Here is a 7,295-nt window from a genome sequence, read left to right as displayed (position 1 = left end):
ATTTAGATATGTTTCAACCAAAGAATGGTTCAGGCCATGTCTAACTTAATAGCACCACCTGATAGGATTAGCTAAATCCTTTTTAAGTTACGTTTTCTGGTACCATGGTCCATTCGAGTAGGGAGTGCTTGTTAAATGAGTTGTATCCAGGTATAAATAGCTTATTTGGTATTCCTTGAAGAAATTTTTTCAAATTCCGTTTAAACGTGATGGGATCGTTTTTCTCTCTGATTAGAAGCACAGAAGGATCCTACCAAAATATACCAGAACGAGCATGGAAAGGCATCACAGTAGCAGACATGCGGATGACATTCACTAAAGCTCATAAGTTGAAATCCCCTGGTAAAAATGAGGTGACAACTTTCTGGCTTGCATCGCTCCCGTGCGCACAGGAAAAGTTAGTTCAGATATTCAATGAGACTATGAAAGATCCTAAGAAAACATCTGATTGGCTAGCAAGTGGTATAACTTACTTCCAAAGAAGAATGAAACCAAATTTACCAAAAGCTCTCTTCCCATCACCTGTTTATCTACCAAGTATAAAGATTCTACATCCATCTTTTCGGAGAAAACATGTATTTATGGATCAGAACGATATTTTTCCTACTGAACACAAATTAAAAATTTCTCCTGTAAGTTCAAACTTCCTGAAGCACATGTCAGTCTGGAAAACGAATCTCCAATTATATCACTCCAGTGGAGAACTGACTTAAAACACTACTATTATCAGCTGTGACATTTTCCAAGATGACTCATTTTAATCTCTAAATTTTTACATAACCCTAATACCCCTAACAAGTGAACTTCACAAAACAGTGTATGGGTATAAAATTGACAATAAAATATAAGCCATCTATTTCATATGGATGACTTAAAACTCCATGGCATAGAAAGTAATGAGTTTGAAAGCTTCCTACGTACTGTGAAACCATTCAGTTAAAACATCGAGATTTTGTCTCGACCAATTTTGTCTCAACCAATGTGACAAGGCCACCTTCCAGAAAGGGACATTGATGACCTCAACTTCAGTGGTGTTAGATGCTGACACAGTTATAAAAGAACTTGAGCAGGAACACACTTACAAATACCTCGGAATAAATGAGGGTTCTGACATTCAGCATACAAGTATGAAATAGAAAATCAGAATGGAATGTTACAGGAGAGTTCGGAGAGTCTTGAAATCTGAGCTATGCACGTAACAAGGTCTTAACCATAAATTCCTTAACAGTTCCGGTTGTTGTTTACAATTTCAATGTGTTTAACTGGAATATGAGAGAAATAAGGAAGACTGACAGCTAACTTGCAATAAGATGCACCACCCAAAGGCAGACGCAGATCGTCTTTACCTTCCTTGAGCCCAAGGAAATCGAGGCCTGATCCAATTTAAACTCTCTTACAAAACCACCACAAGAAGATTGGTTAAATATCTTGAAACATCTAACGACTGGATGCTAAAACTCATTGAAAATCACAAGAGACGTAACAAGCTTCATTTTCTCATGAAGGAGAGCAAGCAATTTGCTAGTGAGTTCATGGATAAAACTCAGGTTGAAAAGCATGATGGAAGTGTGGCAACAATGGCGAAATCAATGGCAAAGAAAAAAGCATATGAACAATTGGCTCATAGGTGGGAAGAAAACTGCTGCATGGCAAATATTTGGCTTGTGGCAAACAGGCTGATGCAGACCAGAAGCACACCCATCAGTGGCTACGGAGCAGAGGGCTGAAAGCAGAGCCCGGATGCTTTTTCTTAGCTACTCAAGATCAGAGCATATTGACTCAGAACGTCCAAGCAAATGTGATGAAAAATGGATTAGACCCAAAGTGCCGATACTGGAACGATGCAACTGAAACTGTGGACTACCTTTTCTCTGGATGTAAAGTCTTAGCACCTATAAAGAATAAATCAAGACACGGCAGAGTTGGACAATATCTGCACTGGATAATATGTCGGCATTATAAAATGAAAACTGTTGAAAAGTGGTATAAGCATTACCCTGAGGAGAAAATGTAACAATTCTTTGGGACTTTCGAGTACATATAGACAGAACCGTCAAAGCTATTAAACTGGATATTGTTGTGAGAGACCAAAACAATAAAGGCTGTTTATTGATTAACATGAGCATTCCTTGTGACCATAATATCTCTCGGCAAAAGGATTTGAGAAGCTCAGACAATAGAAAGATTTGCTGATTGAAGTCGAAACAAATGTGGCATCCCAAGGCGGTTACAATACCAGTGAATGTAGGAGCACTAGGAATGATTAAAAACGTAACAGAAAACTACTTTAGAATCATCAGTGGTTTACCATCCATGTAAGAAGTGCAAAAGGTTATCTTAACTGACATGTGACACGTATTGAGAAGAGCATTGTCACGTTGAATTTTCTTTCCTTTGGTTTATCAAAGTTTACAGTGAGTTTCTTTACCCTAGATATCGAGAAGACATTCGATAAGAAAGGGAAACAAACATTTAAATAATAATAACAATGATAATAATAATAATATGAAGAAGAAAATAAATGAGCATAAAATCCATTTAGTTTCTTTATTGTTTGAGTCATTAGAGAGCAACCATGCTGGAGCACTGACCTGGAGAGTTTTAGCCGAACGAATGGAAGCTGGTGCCTATTATGTTTCAAGCCAGGTACTTATTCTATAGGTCTCTATTGCCGAACCGATAAGTTACAGAGGCATAAGCGTACCGACAGCGGCTGTAAATCGGTGTGTGTATGGGGGAAACAGACAAGAAGGCGCTCACACACACACACATACATACATGCATACATACAAGAAGACGCTCACACATACATACATACATACATACACACACACACACAGACACATATACACAAACAGACACACACGCACATATGCACACATATATGATAGGCTTATTTCAGGTTCGTTACTAAGTCCACACGCATATATTCGTTCGGCCCCAGGTTATATAGACGGCACTTGCTCAAGATATCATACAGAGGACTTAACCTAAGGTTCCATGCCGCAGGAGAGAACCAGCAACCATTGTGTTGGGAAGCAAACTTCTTACCAGCCAACCACACCTGCGCTCGTGTATAATTAAAACGCATCCATACATAATTAAGACATCATTATTGTAAAGTTTATTAAGGGTAAAATCCAATCCGATAACATTACTTCGAATAGAAATTACACTTATTAAACCGAAGACAACACTAAAAACGTGATAACATGAACCAAATATGCACTGGCTGATGAACAGTCAACCTGTTATTAAAAGCTGTGTAAAACAACTCGAAACATGCAAGTCTTTTAATTAATAATAGAATATTAACTAATTACCTATTACATACAAGCCAATCGTGAGATATCACCAACGACAAGCAGCATGCCAGTAGACCACTTAAATAACCTCCGTTCATTAATAAAACCTATAATTGTACACACATACATACACGCGCGCGCATATATATATATATATATGTATGTGCGTATATATTTATATATATGTATGTGTATATATAAACTTCTCTCTTTTACACTTTTACTCTTTTACTTGTTTCAATCATTTGACTGCGGCCATGCTGGAGCACCGCCTCTAGTCGAGCAAATCGACCCCAGGACTTATTCTTTGTTAGTCTAGTACTTATTCTATCGGGCACTTTTGCCGAACCGCTAAGTTACGGGGACGTAAACACACCAGCGTCGGTCGTCAAGCGATGTTGGGGGATAAACACACACACACAAAGGCACACACATCTATATATACATATATACAACGGTCTTCTTTCAGTTTCCCTCTACCAAATGCACTCACAAGGCTTTGGTCGGCCCGAGGCTATAGTAGAATACACTTGCCCAAAATGCCACGCAGTGGGACTGAACCCGGAACCATGTGGTTGGTAGGCAAGCTACTCACCACACAGCCACTCCTGCGCCTGTATATATTTACATAATTACTCCTTTCTCTCTTCCACGCACACACAAGCACACCTCAATATATATGTAAGCCTGAAATATATAACTTCCAATAAGTTTAATCATTACATCTCTCGTGCATATTTAACATATATTCACTGGCTGACTATGCGTCTATACCGAATTTGTTGTAACATATTTCATAACAGTAGCAAGGCATTCTTCGAAAACACTGCATTATTTATACGTAAGAGAGAAGGCGTCGAGCTGGCAGAATCCTGAGCACCAAAATGCTTAGCGGCATTTCGTCTGTCTTTAGGCTCTGAATTCAAATTTTTTCCGAGGTCGATTCTGCTTTTCATCCATTATAAGGAACAGCTGAGTATTGTGTATCATGCAATCGATTTAACCCCACCCCTGAACTTTTTTGCCTTGTGCTAAAATTTGAAACCAATATTATAGAAGTGGCGAGCGAGTCGAATGGTTAACACACCGAACGAAATGCCGACTTGTACATAATCCGGTTGTTTCCGCTCTGGAATGAAATCCTGCCGACGTTGATTTTACCTTTATTTGTTTCTTATTTCTTTATTGCCCACAAGGGGCTAAACATAGAGGGGACAAACAAGGACAGACAAGGGGGTTAAGTCGATTACATCGACACCAGTGCGTAACTGGTACTTAATTTATCGACCTCGAAAGGATGAAAGCCAAAGTCGAGCTCGGTGGAATTTGAACTCAGAACGTAGCGGTAGACGAAATACCGCTAAGCATTTCGCCCGGCGTGCTAACGCTTCTGCCAGATCGCAAACTTGATCTGTTTCTGGCAGGTAATATAAAGTGGCAGTGAAATTCTCTGGTTGATGCAAATAAATATTATGGGCATATGTCACAGTGGTTAAGAGCGCGGGCTACTAACCTCAAGGTTCTGAGTTCGATTCCAAGCACTGACCTGAATAATATTAATAACAACAACAACATCGAAAATTAGCTTAGGAATGAGAATTTTCGAAATTTCCCCAAGACACCTCTAACACACTCATCGCCTCATCCACTCATATATACATAAACCCAACACAAAACAGTTAAAAAACAAATCGTACAGACATATAAACGCTTACAAAGAAAAAGACAAAGATATGTAGTTAGTGAGTTGTTCCTTTAGCATTTTCCTTTTATTTTATTTTGCTTTTTTGTTTTTCATTGTTTTATACTTTCAATTTAAATTATTGTTTTTCATTGAAATTTTTAAAGTTTATTTTAAATTTAATTTTAAAACGTTTTTAATGTTTCAAAGTTTTGAAAAAACTGATTCTAATTCATCTCCCGCACACTTCCATACACCTATATACATAACATCCCCGCCACATACTTCATACCTACGTATCTACCACACACACACACACATACACACACGCGCGTGCGTTTCCTTATCCGGGCATGTACAGAAACTCTTTATCGACACCGACACACCGACACACAGAGAAACCATATAATTACGCATGTAAACTTACGATCAGCATATGATCAATTATGGAATTACACATTACCGCCTGAGGGTGTGTCTCTGATGGTGTTGCGAATAGCGGCGAAAGGGCGGTTACAACCAATTGATTCTTCAATCAACACATTAAACAAACCATTGAGCAATTCGTTGATAACATAAAGATGTGATTTCGAACCCGTAACTGTGTTTATTTCACTTTTTATTGGCATAATGATTCTCCCTAGAGGCGACAAGACTGGTTTCAACACACGAATTCACATGAAGAATCTTGCAAAGTAAATTCAAAAGGCTGATATATAACTATGTCTACGTATATTAAGACACATTGCACTTATGTGTCACTACGACACAGAACACTATCTATATCTTGTCGAACGAACTGGAAGCTTCCATATAAAACTACATAACACATCTATCTGATGTTTCCAATTGTTTATTGGTTCTTTTAATGCCGCTTTTATTGGTATGGCTTCGGAGTTCTTAAATTATGCTTCGCAAAACTATGTTGTGTCTATAATAACTTCATTTTATACAAATATATAGAGATGGCGATGTGGTGAGTAGTTTTCTTATAAACCAATTGGTGCCAGGTTCATTCCTACGTACTGCGCGACACCTTGAGTAAGTGACTTCGGCGGAGTGCATTTGGTAGATGGAAAACGAAAGACGCCCGTCATGTATGTATACGCACATACATACTCACACACACATGTATATATGTATGTATGTGTATATATATATATATATATATACCATCATCATCATCGCCAACATCGCCATGATAGTCGCTGTCATCATCATCATCATCATAATCATCATCATCATCATCATAATCATCATCATCATAATCATCATCATCATTAGCGTCATCATTAAAATTATCATCAACACCATCACCACCATCATCATCATCATCGTCTTCGTCGTCGTCTTCGTCGTCGTCATCATCATCATCATCATCATCATCATCATCATCGTGAATGTCGTCATGATCATCAATATCATCATCGTAAATATCATCCGCTACCATACTCATCTTCACACAGCAACAGTACCAGAACTACCACCACCATCACCACCACCAGCACCACCACCAGCACCACCACCACCAGCACCACCACTACTACCTACAATACTACTACTACGACTTAATTCGTGTACCATACTGAACTGAAACCTATTGACCAACCAGAAGCGCGCGTACCTCAACCGCCCCCCATACACCTATCGCCTCATCCACTCATTTATACATAAAACCAACACAAAACAGGTAAAAAAACAAATTGTACAGACAATACTAACGCTTACAAAAGAAAAAGACAAACACACACAGACGCGCGCGCACGCACACACGCTCCAATTGACTAGCCATCTTCACAACCACCATCACAGACTCCACGCGCACCAAGAGAAAATAGTATTTGAAGGCGGGAAGAGATGGTGTTGATGTTCACAGATCTCCCCCAGGAAGCTTAAAGGGGCGTCTCGTGGCATTCGGTTGTTGATCGTCTTGTTTTAAAGGTTTTGCTGCAAATTCTTTCTACGAAACAGATCGAGGTTTACAAATTCCCTTGAGCTCTTTCTCTCTCTCTTTCGAGAAGTGTTGGGTTCCGAGGGATCCTTTGGGTGTGCGTGTGTTCATACATACATGCATGCATACATACATACATACATACATACATACATATATACATACATGCATACATACATACATATATACATACATACACACATACATACAGGCATGCACGCGTGCACGTGTGTATAGATTCATACAAACATATATGTTTAGATAGCTATATATATATAAGTATACATACATATATGTACATACATATATATATATATATATATATATATATATATATATATATATATATATATATATA

Source organism: Octopus bimaculoides, chromosome 10 (assembly GCF_001194135.2).
Source record: "Octopus bimaculoides isolate UCB-OBI-ISO-001 chromosome 10, ASM119413v2, whole genome shotgun sequence".
In the NCBI taxonomy this organism is placed as follows: domain Eukaryota; kingdom Metazoa; phylum Mollusca; class Cephalopoda; order Octopoda; family Octopodidae; genus Octopus; species Octopus bimaculoides.
This window is presented reverse-complemented; position numbering follows the sequence as displayed.